Raw genomic sequence first — 19,522 nt, 5'->3', positions numbered from 1 at the left:
GATCGGCTGACGCGCGTCGATTCCTTCTATTGGAGTCAATGGCATGGCTCTTTTCGTTAAAAAGTTAATAAGTCAAATTTGAACATTTCTTTGTCTGATTGCTACCTCGAGCCATTTTGTTCAAGCGTATATGCCTCTGCGATGAAAGCAATTCAGAGGGAAAAAAAAGTATGGGGTTTTACGTGCCAAAACCACCTTCTGATTATGAGGCACGCCGTAGTGGAGGACTCCGGAAATTTCGATCACCTGGGGTTCTTTAACGTGCACCTAAATCTAAGTACACGGGGGGCCGCATTTCGCCCCCATCGAAATGTGGCCGCCGTGGCCAGGATTCGATCCCGCGACCTCGTGCTCAGCCGCCTAACACCATAGCCACTAAGCAACCACGGCGGGTTCAATTAAGAGGAAATCGCTCGAGTATTGCATCTTAGATATGTTTAAGGAATAGACCGCACTTCGTAAAACACCCTGTGCGGTGTTTTTCGTTACGCTGCATATATCATACATGGTATCGATACTTTTGTACTTTAATCAGCACGAAATTTTAATATATAACTATAATATTAGTATATTCTAAGAAAACATTTACAGCGACAAGCGTTTTTTTCTCTGAAGGCCGACTGCACAAATAAAGACCTTTTCAATCAATCTATTTTACTTTTATTGGTGGCCTTTGACTCCGAAGTAGCATCCACGCAACAGGCCCTTGCCTGCTCGGTCGCCCTTCGCCACTCCGGTTTATATCACATGTGACATGCACGCCGTCTATTGTTCGATGCAAGCAATGCTGTCGCAGCAAAGCAGTTCTAGCACCACGGCGAGGATTGCGGGATATGTACAGGTGGCGCCATCTTTCAGCGGCGGCCGAACACCCCGTCGTAACTGATAAGGAAACAGACAAAAAAAAATCTCCACTAACAGAATTTGTTATAAAAATAATTCGCGGTTGTACACGCTAGAGACCCGGGGGAACATTTTGCTGAAATTCCAGGAGCGTGTCACAAGGTATAGGTATACTACCTAAGACATTTGAATATTGTAAAACTGAGCCTGATATTTCCATTGGCTCATATTGATCAAAGCAACGATCACTTCAAAAAACATTCCATGATTTTGCTATGTCCTTCTTTAATTCATAAATATACACAATTCGGTAGCATTAGCGGGATACCTATTCACCGGGTATTCTACATCATCAGCACTTATAAATAGCGGTTGTAAAGGCTTATTGGCCCGAATTGAATAAATTGCCCTGTAACATTGCCCGGTAACGGCCAAGGGCAATGTGGGATGGGGTCATTCTTGAAAAAAAAAGAAAAGAAAAGAAAAGGAAAGGAAAGAAAAGAAAAAAGAATTTCACTTTAACAAAAGGAAATTTTACGTTACTGTGTCCGTATTTTCAAAGAAGTACTTACGCTGTTAGTGTCTGCTGCTAGCGTTAAGTTCAGTTTCAGACTTCGTCGCGATTTTAGTCCCTGGGAGTTTTCATGCGGCTCGTTAGCGGGACTGCCTTTACGGCGCACCCGGCGCGCTTGGCTTCCAAATTGTTTGGATTGAGCGTTGAAATCCGATGGTGAATATGTCGAATTAAGCGCGATTTTCAAGACCCTCTTGAAAATGGGGTTGGATTAAATGCGACTTCATCCAAATCTGCAGAAAACAATTTGCCGCCAAAGAAATTTGCATTTGGGGGAATAAGCAACTGCCCCAAGGATTTGAATAAACAGTTGAATACCGCGTTTTTCTTAAGCAGTCTTCTGAAACACGTTATTCGCGGCAAAGAATGTCCGCCTCGCCTGACAACTCCTTCGCAAATGCGAGGGAGTTACATCACACTTTCGCTACTTTGGTAGTTGTGCCATAAAAGATCTGTATAGTCTTAAAATAAAACGTCGTTTATGTATGTGAAAAAATGAGATATGGTTGGTTTCGAACCCCGTTTCTCTAGCACTGAAGCCCGATCAATAGGCAACGGACAACTAGCGCGCAAACAAACAAACAAACAAACAAACAAACAAACAAACAAACAAACAAACAAACAAACAAACAAACAAACAAACAAACAAACAAACAAACAAACAAACAAACAAGCAAACAAACAAACAAACAAACAAACAAACAAACAAACCCTTAAGCTCACTTCCATGTATTTCTGCAGCATGAGTGATCCAAGGAGTCAAAGTTACTCGATTTGGAGCAATTAACCCACGTAAATATTCGAACCTGACGTGATGGCTTGGCGGCCGTGTCGTTGCGCTACCAAGCGCAAGGTCGCGGGAGCAAATCTCGGCCGCGGCGGCCGCAAAAGAACGCCCGTGTGCCGTGAATTGGGTTGATGTTAAAGGACCCTAGGCGGCCAAAATTAATCCGCAGTCCCTACCTACTGCGTGCCTCATAATGAGATCGCCGTTCTGGCACGCAAAACCCCAGAAAATAAATCAATAATTGTAAACTTGCGCGACAACGGCGGACCAGTCGCTCAACTTCAAAGGTGAGGACTTCCAGGAAAGTTCAGCAAAATAACGGTATAGCAGCAGTAATGTACTTATGTATGCTTCAGCGGAAGTCAGGGAAAAACATTCCCTCCAATTATATAACCCGACTTCAGCCCCGCCCCATCGCTACCGTTCGCTGACAGCAGCGCGGAACACTTTCACTCTCACTACTTCTCTTTCTCTTAACTTTCTATCTCTCTCATTTATAAATCAACTTACTACGCCGCGCCGTGCGTTATGTCTCTTTTCCATTAAGTCTTACTCATTTCTCTCTCTCTCTCTCACACACACACACACACACACACACACACACACACACACACACACTTCACTAACGCCAATCACCTCTCCATACCCCCCCTCCCCTCTTTCTTTCCAGAACATCCTGCGGGAAAAAATGGCTGGTTCAGCGCTCAAAATGTGTCGCCACGTCACTAAATTGGGTGCTGCCATCGTTCGTAGCCGAAGCAACACAATGCGATGTAAACGTCGGAAGCCCGCGAAACTGCGGGAAGAGAGCGAGAAAATGGAGCAGACGGGGACGCAAACGGACCATCGGTCAAAGGCAGTCTGCGTTCGAGCTTACGTAACCTACCGCGCTGTCGCATTCATCACGACGCCCTCGCGCTGCCGGCTAAATGAAAGTCCGCGGGTCCAGCCGCCCGCATACGAAAAGTGATGCCTGGAACAATGCCGAGGGAGCAGGGCGCCCCGCCATTATAATATGGCACGGTCTCTTTTCGCTGGCGGCCTTCCAACAACTGTGTGGTCAGCTACAAGTACCTGCCGCAAGCGTACACTTGGAATATATATATATTTAAAGCGGCTACGGAAGGCTGTGTACAGCGTTGCGAGAACGAAGGGGAACAGGGTTCTTTAAGTGGCTGGTAGACATGGGGCTTTAAAGGGAAGCTGAAACACTTTTCGAAAAAAATGAGTTCTCTGCGGCATTCTACAGTTTTGAGTCCCCTGAACACGAATATCTCGTTCAAAAAGGGCGGAAACAAGCGCAAGCGGCTGTTTTTTCATGAAAACGCGCACCAGCGCCTCAGGGTATCGCGCGAACGCCGCTGTTGCCCGTGATTGGTCGGAGCCGCTGTGACGTCAGTGGCGGCAGTCTCCGGACGGCGCCGCCGTTTGAGAGCGTAGCACGCTGTTCTGTTCTGGCTGCATAGCTGAGTTGTAAGCATTATGGAATGTTTTCGCTGTCTCGGACAGCTTGTATTTTCGCCATACATGTTCGAACCGACAGCCGGTACGGAAAACGATGGCGGCAACGGCGGCAACGACGATGTTGAGTGTGCCAAAAGCGAGAGCGATGTGTACACCTTCTCGCGCGCTGGAAATCTTAGCTGTTACGTATGCTTTTTTTTTTTCATGTAGCTGCACGTTCCAATGACGGGAGAAAAAATGCGCTAAAGTGTCACTGGGAACTTGCTGCTGGAAGAATGCCGAAGCACTAACTTCTCATTAGATTGTAAACACGGATACAATTCCGCGATGTAAAGCACCTTGCCGCTGCTTGTCTGAAGTCCCGTGGTTTTCTGAGCGTTGATACACGATCGCGAACATAAGTGCCGCGTTTCAAAGCGCGCACATGCAGTGCTGCGAGGTACAGTCATGGAAGTTGCTTATCATACACATCCAGATCGAGATGGTCAGGGGGATTATATGTGCAATATTCAGAATATGGTTCGACGACTTTGCGATTGTGGCTCGATCAAGAATCGGTATGCGCGCTCCATGCTAGTGTTGACATAAAGATATTAGGCAGTTTTAGCACCGCCGTGTGGTAAACATGATAACTGCAACCGTACGTCGAATGTCACTAGGCAAGCCTATACTCCAATTTATACCTCAGGTGCAACGCTGTGGAAGCTACGCACGAAGTCCGGTTACCAAAATTTATTACTGCGCGCGTTTCTGTCTATGGTTCGCAGCGTGCCAGCGGCATTTGCTCGCGCGAGCATGCACGTGAAGCTGCCGCGACGGGCTGCAATTAAAGAATGCCGAAAAGAAAATTGATTTAAAAGAACGTGTTAGCAGCCGTATAAGTACACGGATTGTTTCTATGGGTAAATTCTTTTTTTTCATTCAGAACTGAGCTTATATATGAAACGTTTTCTCAAAAATCGGGTCAAGAAACACCGAACTTTTTCTAAGTGCGAACGCAGCCACTGCAAGAAGTATCTCAAGCCTCCACAGCGTTGCACCTGATGTATGAAACGGAGTATAGCAACGCTAGCAACAACGCGTTTCCGCATTTGTCGTAAGGCTATCCGGCTATAGCGGAAATGGTCCGAGCACAGCACAGTTGATTTCGTCGGCACGAACTTATCTCTCCTCACCGCACTGCGATGCAAGCTTCTTGTCCTTCGGGAACCTGTGAAACACCACATCGTCTCGCCCGCGTGTGTTCGCGCAGCCGATTGCTGCACAGAATGAGGGCATGTTGGGCGCCCTTGGCTGTAGGCACTCACGCAGCACAGAAGGAAAGAACAGTTTACGAAAATCGCAAAACAAACGTGAGCGGCGGCGGCGGCAAATCTCTCGTAGCGTCGTTCAGTAAAGCGCAGGACGGAAAGAGGCATGCCAGCGCATGCCAGCACGCCGGTCCGGCAGCTCGGTCCCCGCCAGTGACGTCACTCTCGCCGGTTCTCTCCTCTGGTAACCTCCTCACCCGGCGCTCCGGGAAGCGATGGGGGCGTGTCCGCGGGGGTGATTTAGAAAGCGATTTCCGCCCCTTATATTAACAAAACGAAGAAAAAAATTTCGGAACCGTAAATTATTAGGTCTGTTCTTCCCAATCCCAGCAATTCATGGAAATTGAAAACCGCTTCAGCTTCCCTTTAAAGACGAGCTTCCTTAAACCCCACCCGCGCATGCGTGCCTTACGGCAGGCTTGGCTTGTGTGCGAGTGTAGTGTATCAAATCACACGTGCAATTTTGGCATATGTGGCTTCCGCACCAGCTGTGTACGAAACTGACTTGGACGTCATTTAAGATTTAAAATAACAAAAGTAAAATGCTCAGTATACCGCAGAAGTGGCGACGCTTGTGATGAATGAAAGCATTAGATCAGCGTGTGAAATTAGCTTGGTGTATGCTCACGGGCAAAGTTTGCTCTTGCCCTTACGAAATTATAAATATAAACGCGGTAGCTTTTATGTAAAAAAATTGATTCACGTCTCTAGAGGCTCAGTATTAAAGAAATTGAATGTCAACAATAATTTTTTGTACGGGGGGAGGCACAGATGGAGTAAAGGTAGCGTGCAAAAACAAGAAAACTTTCACGTGCCCTAGGGACTCATAAACCGAGACGGCGTGAGAGACTGGAGCCGCTCAACTTCACGGGCTAGCTTGCGTAATATTGTAGGTGCATACGACGCCCATCGTAGTACGTATTAATTCGTATGGAAACGTTACTAAATTACGGTTGAATGGTTAGTTGCGAGAAGAAAACGTGTGTTACCAATGAATGCAGTCTTTATATTTTGACATTTTTCTCCGGTGCCCTGGTTTCTGACACCCTGCTGAAACTTCAACCGCGTTGGACTGTGGCAAAGACGTTACGGTTTACTTACGCGCGAACTTTTGATTATCGCTACTTTCGCAGGATTGGGCGAATCCATTGGAGTGTGACTTCCGGTCAGGCACTATCTCTGTCGGTTAAGACATTCGTTCCTCAGTTCGACCACATTGACGAGACAGACATCGCGACGTGTATAGCTTACACGGGATATGGCTCGACCAGTGCGCTAAAAAATTTCTCCGTACACAGCAAACAACGTGCGTTCCTAAATCCCGCACTGAAGGTCGTAGAGAAAGAGAACCCGACGGTATGCGCGAGCGTCGCTTCGATCCGTCGGCATCTTCTCGCAGCAACCCCGCCGTACGTACGTCCGCCCACCCGGTTCAACCGAAAAGCCGGCTCTTGCGGTCTCGAAACCCCGCTCTGTTGGCAGCATTTCCGCGAGATCGCTATAGCCGCCTCCGGTCGCTCCCGTTTGCTTTCCTTAACCTCAGCGCCGCTTCGAGATATATACTCCGAAACAAATAAAACGGCAAAAAAAGAGCCTACAAAGAACGTGTGTAAAGAGCAGAGGGGGAACAGCGGGCAAGGAAGAGGAAGGGCCAGCCACTCTACAGTACTTCGAAGCCTCCCTTTGGCATTCGCGTATATAGAGAAGCGGTTGTCGATACATGCAGTATGTATACCCCCGTCGGTAGACGGCCGCCCGCCTAAAGTACATCGCTAACGCTGGTAAAATGCTCGTTCGGTATATATACTGCACGTGGGTGCCGTGCCCTCTTACTCCATCGCCGCGCATAAGCGAAGAAAACAGTGGGGCGCTCCCCTCCCCCCCATTTCTCTCTCCATTTGCGTTCGTTCTTTCCAATGCTCTTTATATTTCGTGCCATCTTTCCTTCCTCCTTTCTTTTTTTCTTCTTTTCATCGTCTTCCTGTCTCGCTCTACTCATTCGAACGAAGCTGCAGCATGGTCCCGCGTGTGTTTATCGCACTCGGCTGCTGCTGCCACCGCAGCAGAGGAGGCGGCCCGTTCCTGAAACAGCCAGGCCGATAAAAGCTCTTCCGCTTGAGCCGAAGAGCGAGTTGAAGAGAGGAGGGGGGAGAGTACCGAGCGAGACAATAAATAAACGCCCCGCCCGTCCGCCGCCGCGGCCTGACCATGCAGCGGCCACTGCGAAGCTCCGAAGCGCCGGCGGCTGGCAGAGGACCGCCGGCATGCCGCCCGGTGGCCCCCGTGCAGGACAACGGGAACGGCGTTCTTCTGCAGTGCTAACGGGCGCGACACGATTCTTCACTCTGGTGCTCTATTAGTGCGCGCAGATTCACCTGTTCCTAACCGTCCGCCCTCAGTTGAGTTCAGCGCTGCTCCAGCTGCAGGAAAAGAGGTCCGCACTTGGAGAAGCGCGCGTGCGGACAATGGTTGTCGCGCGCCGTTCCGTGCCTTGGTAGCGCGCTGCGGGAATATGTATGTTATGCTTTGAGTGCAGTTACGGGGCCCGGCTAGTAAACTTTCCCTATGCCTTGTATCAATCATGTACGCAGAAAATACATCGCCTGAATATGGCTGCGTCTGAAAGCATACCGGATGTCGAGTGCCCGCCAGTTCGGTATCTATCTATCTATCTATCTATCTATCTATCTATCTATCTATCTATCTATCTATCTATCTATCTATCTATCTATCTATCTATCTATCTATCTATCTATCTATCTATCTATCTATCTATCTATCTATCTATCTATCTATCTATCTATCTATCTATCTATCTATCTATCTATCTATCTATCTATCTATCTATCTATCTATCTATCTATCTATCTATCTATCTATCTATCTATCTATCTATCTATCTATCTATCTATCTATCTATCTATCTATCTATCTATCTATCTATCTATCTATCTATCTATCTATCTATCTATCTATCTATTGATTTTCGCGTATCTATTATTAGCCCGTCCTACCCCAAACTAAATTTATCTTCACCTTCCAATGGTACATTCAGAATTACTCGTCGTCCACGGGCGCATTCGCCTCCTGGCACCTCCAGCGCGCACGAGAATTCTCAGTGCTTCAGCAGTCTCGCTTCAGTCGGACAGTAGCATCAGTCGCAACGGAGCAAAGCTGAAATTTCATCGTCGTCGTAGCGATCATCATTATCAATGTCATGATCGTCAATACATTATATTCACTTGCAGGACGAATGCCTCTGCTAGCGATCCCCAATTACCCCGGTGACGTGTCACATGATTCGGTCCTACGTCTTCATCTTACAGGCTATTTTCCCGCGCCATTAAGAGAGAAGACAGAAGGCAGCAGAACAGGGTGAACGTTGTACTCATTTTCTAAACACGACGTGGCGATGGAAAAAAGGCATCGCCAGTGCCCATGCCTGTTGGTGCACTCATCACGTATGTATATAGCCCGTCACCGCTCAAGGAGATGATGGAATTCCTTATCTGATCGCAGTCGCCTTTTTTATAAATGCGACAGTAGCGTATCGCGTTTCTTGGCGCATCACCGCAATACGATTCGGCAGCATGCACATGTTACACATCCCCCTTCGTCCGAAACAAGCCGGAAGCTGTTTCCAGAGAAAGCGTTTCGCCAAGTGAATGGAGGAGTGCACACACCCGACAGCCGTCTCACTTTTCCTATCTCCTTCGATAAGATACGTCAGCGTTCACTTGCACCACGTGAGACGACTTGCCCGTCTCCAACTACCCCGTCTTGGGTAGTTCCCCAGGTTCGGCTTCCTAGCGCGCCACCACCGTGCATTTTAAATATCGCCAAGTGGTCAAAATTCACCCAGAGGCTTCTCCTACTGCGCTTCTTGAAATCCTTGTCTTGTTTAAAAAAGTATGTCAAAATTAATTAATCAATCAATCAATCAATCAATCAATCGATCAATCGATCAATCAGTCAATCAGTCAATCAATCAATCCAAAGGACCACAGCAACGAAACACTGCTCCACCGCATGCTAGTTGAGCTCTTGGTTGGGGTAGTTCGAGCACTAAATTTAACCATGCCTCGCAGCCCCAGTCGATCCTGCGTGAGTGAATCACGCCACCCAGTCGCTCAGCTAAGCGAGCCACAAATAAGAGCAGATGTAACAACATCAAACTGTTCTTGCGACACAGATCCAGTGAGCGCTGGAGTTATGCTGCAGAAAAACACCATGTAATAGGGGTGTGGCGTTCATATATAGGGACAAATAGAGCTTTCATCATCATCATCATCTCGCTCGTACATCTCACAAAAAAGGAAATAAAACTTGTCTGACCGTATGGGGCACACAGGTTGGCCTGTCAGAACGAGTCACTCACATATCTTAAGTGCTGAAACCACGACATCTTTTTTACAAAAGGTGCGAGCAGTACTGTATACGCATTTTTTTTTTTGTGTGTGTGTGTGAATTACTGTCACTTTAGCGCAACTCTGAGTAAGCTAAGCGCGTACGCGCTAATTTGGTTGCCCTTTGCGAGATTGCCGAGTTCGTATTTAACACCTATGACATAGCACCAATATAGGTGTTAGACCTTTATACTGAAACCCCTAAACACTAAATGCCAAGCGGTCTTATAAGTACGTAAAATGTCCGTGTGCGTTAGAGATAATTAAAAAAATGGAGGACGCTTAAGCTTCGCCTCTAAGAATGGAACGCGATATCATTTAAAGATCCCTGACTGCTTGTAACGCTTCTCGGCAACTGCTGCTTATGTACACCGTAATGTTTACCGGGAAACGCTGGCAGGGAACGCTATGTACGAAGGGGGGGAGGGGGGGGGGCGAGCTTTCTGGTAGAAACGCGACCTCTTACGTGGGCCGATTCCAGAGGTAGTGCGCAGCAGGGGCAAAAAAAAAAAAAACTTTATCATTTTCAGGTTTCTGTTATTGCTGCGCACTTCTAATATTTAAGTCTGAGAAGATTTGAACGTAACAGGCACGCGCTGTTGGTGTGTTGTTTCATGACATTTGTTTGTGGGCTGCATTCTCAATATTCCGAGAGATAACTTTGCCAAGAATGTTATGAGCAAGTTTAGCGATAGAATGGTGTGGCAATGTAACCCGCATATACCGCATGCCACATAGCAAGGCGTGGCATGTAGCATACATATATTTAAATATATACGGGAATTCTCGCTCACGGGCAACTTCGCCGACGCCAACACCGGATTTTCTGCGACACGGGGCCCTTAAAGCTATCGCGTTAGAGGTCGGGCATACGGGGTGTACTAGCTAACTTTAGACAAGGCTTAAAAATATTCAGGTGCGCTATATAACAGGACCCGACTAAGATAATGTTGTTCACGACTCTACAAAAAGAAAGCATGCTTTCTTTTTTCTTCCCGCGCCTCCCTATTGGGGGAACGGTGTCACGTGGTGGCGTCGTTTATGCGGAAACTTGCGCGCGAGCGTCCGCGCGCTGTCGACCGCACAAACTGTTTTCTTTTATTATTATTATTATTATTATTATTATTATTATTATTATTACTACTACTACTACTACTACTACTACTACTACTACTACTACTACTACTACTACTACTACTACTACTCCCGTCGGCGACATGACACTTGCTGTTTATCTCAATGCGCAGCCCCCAAATCACGACAACAACATGTAATTGCGAATACCGATATCGCAGCGATCTCATTCAGTGCTGCGGAGCGCGGTCGCAGCAATCAAAATTTATTTATTTATTTATTTATTTATTTATTTATTTATTTATTTATTTATTTATTTACCCTCAGGGCCAACCTGAGAGGTGCGACCGGCGATGGAAGGCGAGCGCTACGAGGGGAGTCGGAAAAGGAGGGGAAGAATGCCGCCACCTTTTTTTTTTTACCTTATTCAAGGGATAAGGTAAAAAAGGCAAGGTAAAGGTAAGGTAAGATAAGGTAAACACCCGATCAGTCACGTGCAGTATCTTGGCTTGACCTAGTCGGTATACCAAGACGTTACCTAGAGATGTTCTTGAATAAATCATTATGGTGTTCATTACCCCCATTCTTCACATATGTTGGAAAACACTTGCGGTCACTTCACCAGAACTTCCTGCAAAAAAAAAAGAGAGAAAAGTAGTACGAAAAATGCCTTGAGGCTGTTTTCGACGCTTCTGTAATGCTGCAAGAATGCAAGGTTTTGTGATTGTTACCCACATTAATGCGCTAAATTAGAATTTGCATGCTACAATAATAATATACACGTGCTACATACTTCTCAAATATCAGAATTTGTCCGCTCCAATCTTTTCCGCAGTGAAGTTTCATCTGCTCGGAAAATCGGCACGAAATTACTTTGAGAATTCCTGCAGCTATATGGCCCGTTTACAGAGGAAATCTAAGATCTGTTAAGTGTCCCAGTTGCGTGACTATTTTCCGAGGAGCAGTGGACTACACTCTTAGGCAAAGTTACACCCTTTGGCTTGCCCCTTCTGCCACACAACAATAATCGTTATCTGCCTTGATGCGTTTCCTTTCTTTAACGCTGGGAGCCCGGTACTTTCCGGTAACGAACGGTACGCGCGTTATCAGAAGGGTCACTCCAAACGGTGTAAACTGTTCAATGCTGATAACGCGTGTGCCGCTCATTACCGGAAAGTTCCGGGCTCGCAGCGTTAAAGAAGGGAAACGCATCAAGGCAGATGAAGATTATCGTTGTGTGGCAGAAGGGGCAAGCCAAAGGGTGTAACTTTGCCTAAGAGTGTACACTGGGAAAAAATTCAAGGTCATGGAAATTGTCTTTTGAGTATTATAGTGAATAGTCGCAATTTCAGTGTAATCCTTTCCCGCAAGTTTTAGCGTCTGGTCCATCATGTCGGGTTGTTTTATGAAATATGAATCGAAACGCTGACTCGGAGCACACGCACAGGTTAATCAATTGGGTGCAGGCTTTGCGAGAATGGTTCCAATTATTTTGTGTGGCTATTGGCGCCAACGCGTCGCTCTGGTTACGGGGCAGGCCGTAGTGAGGGATGCCTGGATTAATTTTGACCACGTGGGGTTCTTAAGCGTACGCCTAAATTAACTACACGAGCGCTTTTGCATTTCCACACCATTTAAATGCGGCCGTGTAAACGCTCCATGTAACCTTTTTCTTCCTTGGGCCCAACCACTGGAGAAAATTGGCAAGAACAAGTCGCATCCACAAATGCGTACGCCGTAACCGAAGGAATTATTTAACGTCTTGCAATGAAGCCACGACTGTAGGTGAGTAAGCTGAGAGAGAGAGAGAGAAAAATGCTACAATGTACAAAATCAGCGGCCAGTTGTTAGGTAGCCAGTCTAGAGGAGCGACAAGGATTTATCGCTGAATCGCCTGATAGCGTCGCAAAGAAGTCTCTCTCTTTTTTCTTCTTTTCTTTACGCATGCACGTTGGGCATTCGCGGCGAGAAGTCGGGTTGTTCATAATTTTTAGAGCGAACGGCTTTCTTTGGCTCTCTCGCCCGTTTTCGTGGTCGATGATTAGTGGTCGCAAGCCGGATTTGCACCGCTGATACAAAGACACCGCGCCGTATATAACGCATGCGCACTCGCGCAGCCGAATAGTGGGGCTCGTTCGTTCCCGAACGCCGACTATTGCAGCCCTTTAATTGAGACGCGTACGGTGTCCACTTATACCACCGCTATTACTGCTACTGCTGTTACAGATACTAACGGCTTTGTTCGCTACGGAATTACGCAATGAAAGAACAAACGCTACCTAAGTATCCTCAAGTAAAACTCTTGCTTGGGCTAGTTGGTTCATGCTTGAATGTGTAAATAGCAGGGTGCAAAGATCAGGACAGAAGAAAAAAAATCCCGTCGTTTGTGCTATTCTTCTGTCCTGATCTAAGTATCCTCACCGCAACAAGTATAAGCCATAAAGAGCCGCATCCCTTTCAAGGGCAACTACGGTAATATTTCGACGTCCCCTGATCTTAGTAAAATTTTGAATGTATTTTCTCTTTTGCACTGCGATTAACTGCGCCAAACTATATGGCTGCAAGTCATTTAGTTTTCCTGAAGATGAACTTTAGATTGGTTGCGTTCCCGACTCATGACTTTCTAGTGGCCACCCTGTGTTTGTAACGTCAGAGACTACACCGCGACTGTCTCTGAAATCGTCGCTTAAATCACCGCTTAAATCGCCGCTGTGTAGTTCGGACACGCTGTAAAGGCTCCCCGTGTCGCCAGGAGACATCATCAGCTTCACGTCTTTGGCGTTAGTGCCACGTGTACTGCGTGTTTACATTACGGTAGTGTAAGATCTGACGTCATTGACTCATCGGGACTTCCCAGCAAGCAGCTACCAGTTTGGGTTTCGGTATGTCGTTTATTGGTTAGTTAAAATTATTGACGAATTTCTAAGCAAATTGAACCACACTACCGGTGACAGGACTGTAAAAGCCATTCGAAAATGACAATATCCTGATATGATAAAAAGAAACGCCGGAGTTACCCTTTCATAAAGTGAATAGATATCTTGAAGAGTTCGGCTATATTCGCCAACATTGACGATCAACGTCGGATGTTACTGCCCATTTCTTTCTTTTCTTTCTTTCTTTCTTTCTTTCTTTCTTTCTTTCTTTCTTTCTTTCTTTCTTTCTTTCTTTCTTTCTTTCTTTCTTTCTTTCTTTCTTTCTTTCACCATTATTCCCGCTCACACGAGACGGCGAAACGAATTGCAAGTACGCTTATTCGCGCGCTGACTACGCGGGCTTTACTGTGACCATAACGGTTGGCCTCGCACTGTCAGCACGCTGCTCAGGCCGAAAAGCTGGCGGCTGGAGGATATTCGCGGAAGCCTTTTTCTCGCTTATAGGCAGGTTGCGAACGTAGTTCCCGCGCCTACTAGGGCGCCCCTCGCGGCGGCGAGCGCAGAACCGGCAGGATACGACCGGCCCGCTTGCGTTCGGAAAGCCTGTATGTGCACTGTTTCGCGCGTAGCGGTTGCCTTTTCTGAGCAAAGCCGAAGTGCAACCCGAGCTGTTGAGTAGTGGGCTGCAACAGCGCGTACACCAGCTCACGAGGAACAAAGTTTTACAGGTTACCAAGCCGACCGTATGAAGCAGAACGGCGTCAACACTGGATAGCGCTCGTCCGACGGCATAAGCTGTTTTAAGTTCCGGCGTTATGCCAAGTGCGTTATAACGCTGAATTCTTTGCTTTTACAGCAATGATGGCAGCAACGGGACACCTACAGTAAGTGGCGTAGCTAGGTCGTCTGGCACCCGGGGCCCATAGGTCTTCTGTCCCCCCCCCCCTCCCCCGGGTTTATTGGAGGAAGGCGAGGATATCAACAATTTCTGTGTGTCTCCAGACGTATATGACCCCCCCCCCCCCCTACTGGCCCCTTGCACCCGGAGCCCACGCCGCCCCCCCCCCCCCCTTGCTACGCTACTGCCTGCAGTACGTACCAGGATATGCATCAAACAAAGTAGTTTGTTCCTACACTGTACCGCAGTAAAGCCGTGGAACTCTTTCCCAATCCTCTCCCATTCAAACAGCGCTAGGGCTTGCTGAGAGATTTGAGGAGGGGTTGCAGCCGGCTGAGCTGGCATACACTCTTCTGCGCCCATGGCAGCATATCAACGAAGGTGCAGATGAGATCACCAAAATTTTTGACAACTTGGTTTATTGGAACCTCCTTTGCACGCACTGAAAAATCGCAACATAAAAGTATCGCACTTCCAGTAACTTGGGCGAAAATATTTTCTCAGCGTAGTCTTACACAACTGATAAATTCATCCCCTTTTTTTGTGTTTGGGGAGAGCAACGTTAGAATACCTCTGGTAGGTCTTACGAGTCGTTCATACGCCCCACGTTCTTGGATGAGATGTTTTGGATTCGTATTTGCCGTCATGTATGTACAGGGAAACTACCGCGGCGTCCTTGCACTTCCCTGCGATGCCAGCACGGCAATCGCAGCTCCCCGCTAGGATTTGTTTGCTGTCGCCGATCTTCAAGAATCAATTTCGCCTGCAATTTTATGCGTCCACACCGTAGATAACGAAGTAAATTACGCTGAGCTTCACGCATCTCGCTGGTGAATTATTTTTTGTTTGCGGAATAAACCTAGCAGTCGCTTCCGATCAGTGCGAGTTCAACACTTCCCTCACGTCGTAGACGTGCCCCACTTCAAACAGACGGCTTCCTTTCCCTAAATTCCTTTCACGGAAAAAGCTATGAAGATCTTGTAATTCCCCGAAACCCGGCTAAAATTAATATCGGCACGCTGTTTCGCGCCATCGCTATCGTTTGACAGCACGCCAAACACGCAGTGCGGGCTGCTGACGCCGTGAGTAATCCTACCACATTCGCGCAACTATTCGTCAGATGGCGCTAGGGGTCGGAAAGACGGGGCGCCGCCTAGCACTTGCAACCTGCCCATACGACGACACGCGAGGACGCTGGTGCACAAAATTGTCTAATAACCTCACATAACGCTGCGCCTCATTATTTCTGTGCTGCGACGTGGAAGGCGAACCCACGGCTCGCGCAGTCAAGAGATATCGCTGTCGTCTTTTGTATCATCACACCGCCGTAGGTATTCTCCATCTTCTTTCATGCACGGCAACATGATTATTCTCTCAAATCTGTTTCCAAGTGCCTACGGGCCCCATTCGCCGTCAGCGGGACGTTACCATAAAGAAGGAGTTCACTCGGAGCACCTTCCCTAGTCTCCAAATAGGGAAAAACGAGCGCCAAGCACAAGCTTCTAGTTTTGCCGCACGCTGAACGCAATTAAACGGCACGCGGTGCACGAAAGAGACGATGAGGGCTCAGCAGGCGTGTCCCTGACGGCACCCGCATGTGCGACCGAAGAAAGCATTTCATCCGGGCGAGCCTCGAGTTTTTGACGCCGCCGTCGGCACCAACGCGGAGGGGTGGGTGGTGGAATGGGGTGGAGGGGGGGGGGGGTCGCATTGAGAGCGCGCAGCGTGACGACTCACGCTCTATCTGAATGCACGCGCGCGCGCTCGTTCGCGCTAACCCACTTGACCTGTGAACCGGATCGAACGGAGCAGAGCGCGTCTTCCCCCAGCGCCGCCGTGAACCGCTTCCTCACGCGAGCGCCCTCTGGCCCCTGCACCGGAAGTTCCCTTTGCCCGCGCCGTTCCCGCATCTTGAAACTCGGCAGATTTCTCCGAGCTAGGGGAATCGCTTCGCGCGTGAGAGATTCGCATGGACGTGTGTGGGGGAGCGCGCTCGATTCAAAGACATCGTTCAATTACGCGCAGGCGCGAAAATTCGGTTCGCTTTCGCTAGTTACGAGTACGACCCGCCGCGACAGCTCATTGGCTGTGACGTTGCGCTGCTGAGCTCGAAGTCGCGGGTGCGATCCCGGCCGCGGCGGCCGCATTCCGATGGGGGAGGATGGCAAAGACGCTCGTCTAACAGCGTATAGGGCGCACGTTAAAGGTCCCCACGTGGTCACAATTAATCCCGAGTCCCCAAGTACTGCATGCCGCATAGTGATATCGTGGTTCTGGCACGATTTGATTACATTCCTTAGTGAGACAGCAGTGCAGGTCAAGCTGTGCGGCGTGTGAAGTTCGCCGCGTGTGCCCGTTATTAGCCGGAGATCCGAGAGATGGCCTTAACACATTTTTCTGGCGAGAGCGTTCGGGGCGGGTGCTCAGCGTCTCACGTTATAGGCGGTGATGTAGTACAACAGAGGGAGCAATTAAAAAAAAGAAAGAAACATAGGCTGCGAGAGATGGTGCTTCTGAAAGCAAACAATATGTAACAGCGATATATCCCAGGACAAGGCCTGTTTCATCTGATAAATGTGTTTACGCAAGCAGTTGACAAAGCGTTTATGTTACTTACGATGTGCTGATACCGTATCAAATACTATGCGTGAACTGTTCGTCACATGACACTTACTTTGATGATTGCTTCAGGTTTGCTGTTAATAGCGCCAGTAATGTGGCTCCACACACACACGCGCGCGCGCGCACGCACGCACGCACGCACGCACGCACGCACACACACACACACACACACACACACACACACACACACACACACACACACACACACACAGAGAGAGAGAGAGAGAGAGAGATAGAGAGAGAGAGACCATGCGCCCAGCTGCGTGAAATGCTCTTACTACCCACCCTCTTCGATAAACTTATACCTCCTTGATGCCGGATAGCCTTGAAATTGAATCTCGCCTAGAGCTATGCATTTTCTTTTCCTTTTTTTCCCGTAACAAAGAGCTTCCCGGTGACAGATCGAAGGAATGATCAATTCGCTATCGCAATTAAAAAAAGAACATGAACCCAGTGAGGCATGGCAGAAGAAGCAGCGCTCGTCCAGAGTTCGACAGCTGCTGATTCGCCAAGCTCGCAATTGGGGAAAGTCTTCGGCAGCGGTTCCATCGCGTCACACACCGCCTACCATCGGAATCCACATCACTGCCATGGAGTCAGGCGATAGCGTGCGGCAATGCTCGAAGTTGCATATCTGATCGCTTTACGGTCAAGCAAGAATAACAACGTCCAGTTTCACAAGACGTGAGACCAAGGCCCGGAGCGCACATCGATATGAGCGTGACGGCTGCAAAGGACGCCCCCCCCGCCCCATAGAAAAGAAGAAACGGCAAAATTCAGCAGCGAGAAGGGAAGCCTAGAGGTGCCCGGTAGTAAGGACAACTGGAAAAGCCAGAACGTGGAAGTCAAACGACAGAAGCAAGCATCGATCATGCAGATGAGTGACAATGAAGTGCATCATGCAAGGGTATGCGCCCCACCAATAAGCTTAGAGAATCAATGCCACGTAGGATTGATTGATTGATTGATTGATTGATTGATTGATTGATTGATTGATTGATTGATGTTTTTGCTAACTAAGTTCAAGGAGATGATGTTGATGCCTTTTAGTTGGCGCTGCCTACGCTTAGTTTATAGACGTGCTCGAAAAAGTCAAACAAGGAGCGTAAGAAAAGGACTGCAGTGACAACTGTTCTAAAATTCAGATACGCACTTTTATTCGGCATAATAACGCATATTTTACGCGTACACGTCACTTTGACGCGGTGACTCCTCGTGGTCAGAAAAAGTGTCGAATTGGAAACAATTTTTTTTTTTTGTTGTCTGGCCTAATTATGCATAACCAATGTGTACATGTCAAAGCAGATGGGGCGCCTTCGCGGCTCTCGTGTAGTCGAGTGGCAGACAGGCGAAATGGGGATGGCCCGAACATTTTTTGACTAATCGTGAAGGGCTATTTGCAGAATTGGAATAGAAATGTGTGGAATAGCTCTACGTTATAGCACCCTTAGCGTGGGGCTAGCGGCGTTCCAAGAGCTCATCACAACAGCGGCAAAAATGAACACCCAAAGAAAGAGGAAGAAGGCATTATTTTGGCAAGTGTAAAACTCTGAAAGCCTACATAAAGCAAGAATTCACATAAAATGAAGTGTACAAGGATACAGCTTAGATACTGGAGCGATAATTAGTCAGTCAAGGATGATATTTTTTACCAGTATTTTAAAGAAAATGGTAACAAACGGGGTGGCGAGAAATACACTCTACTTATTACAGCAAAGTTTCAAATTTCTTTGAATGGTTGTAATGCCTTTTTTTTGCAGGTTTACTCCGATTTAAACATCTTTCTATATGATTGTAATGTATACCTGTAACTGCATGGCGTAGCATATATGATACGCAACAAGTGTTCATGAAATTGCAACCATGCATTTCTTAAGAAAATTGGTTCGTATAAGCGTTTCAGCCATATGCAAAGCTTTGTCAAACTTTTTCACGTGAAAAAAAAAATCATGAAGTAAGAGTTCAATGTTTTGTGGTTTTTATGCGTACGTACTGTCTAAACCAAAAGTTTCCAGGCCAGAATTTGCGCGAACATGTTGATTTCGTGCACAGTAGCGGAACTCATATACCTTTCTAAGAGCTTCAAGGTTCTAGAGAAGGAAACGGGCAGTGTTTCTCACCATCGACAGCTTCAGAGTGTCAAATTTGCTTCGGGGCAATCATGTACCAAACGAATTACACGTAATAAAATACCTGTATTCCATACATTTCGTTTGTAATTTTTGGAATTTATTGATGACTTTTTTTTTTACCTAGTAGCGCTCACCGTAATTCGGCTGCTTTCTCAAGTAACCAATTGTACGCGATTTTTTTGCATTATTCGCGGTACAAGTTCTAACGCGTGACACAATTTCGGAAACCTGAATTTGGCGTAAAAATCAGTAGAACGCCCGAGATCCTGCCACACAGCAGCTATTTGAGAAGGAATAACCCGAGAGCCCAATGTTTTTTGTTTGCTGAAGTTGGCATTCCGCGAGATGCTGGCCGTCGAATTGAACCGATGCCCGTGTGTCTCGAATAGGACGTGGCCAGTGATGACATTAATACTAGCACGTGACCTACACGGATGACTTTTTAAAGGTTTTCATTGGCCTGCAGCCGGAAGCGTCTTACAATTGAGTTGAAGGTGTCCCATATGACGACATCTACGGGAACAGAAGTTGCCGCT

General features: G+C 47.5%; 1 protein-coding gene across 1 annotated transcript in view; it reads right to left on the bottom strand.

The window, feature by feature from the left end:
- The window catches only part of LOC135896948 (uncharacterized), a 183,355-nt gene that overhangs the window by 147,508 nt on the left and 16,325 nt on the right, over positions 1–19,522 (bottom strand). The gene's annotated exons all lie outside the window — the stretch shown is intronic.

The sequence above is a fragment of the Dermacentor albipictus genome, chromosome 1 (assembly GCF_038994185.2).
Source record: "Dermacentor albipictus isolate Rhodes 1998 colony chromosome 1, USDA_Dalb.pri_finalv2, whole genome shotgun sequence".
Taxonomy (NCBI): domain Eukaryota; kingdom Metazoa; phylum Arthropoda; class Arachnida; order Ixodida; family Ixodidae; genus Dermacentor; species Dermacentor albipictus.
This window is presented reverse-complemented; position numbering and strand designations above follow the sequence as displayed.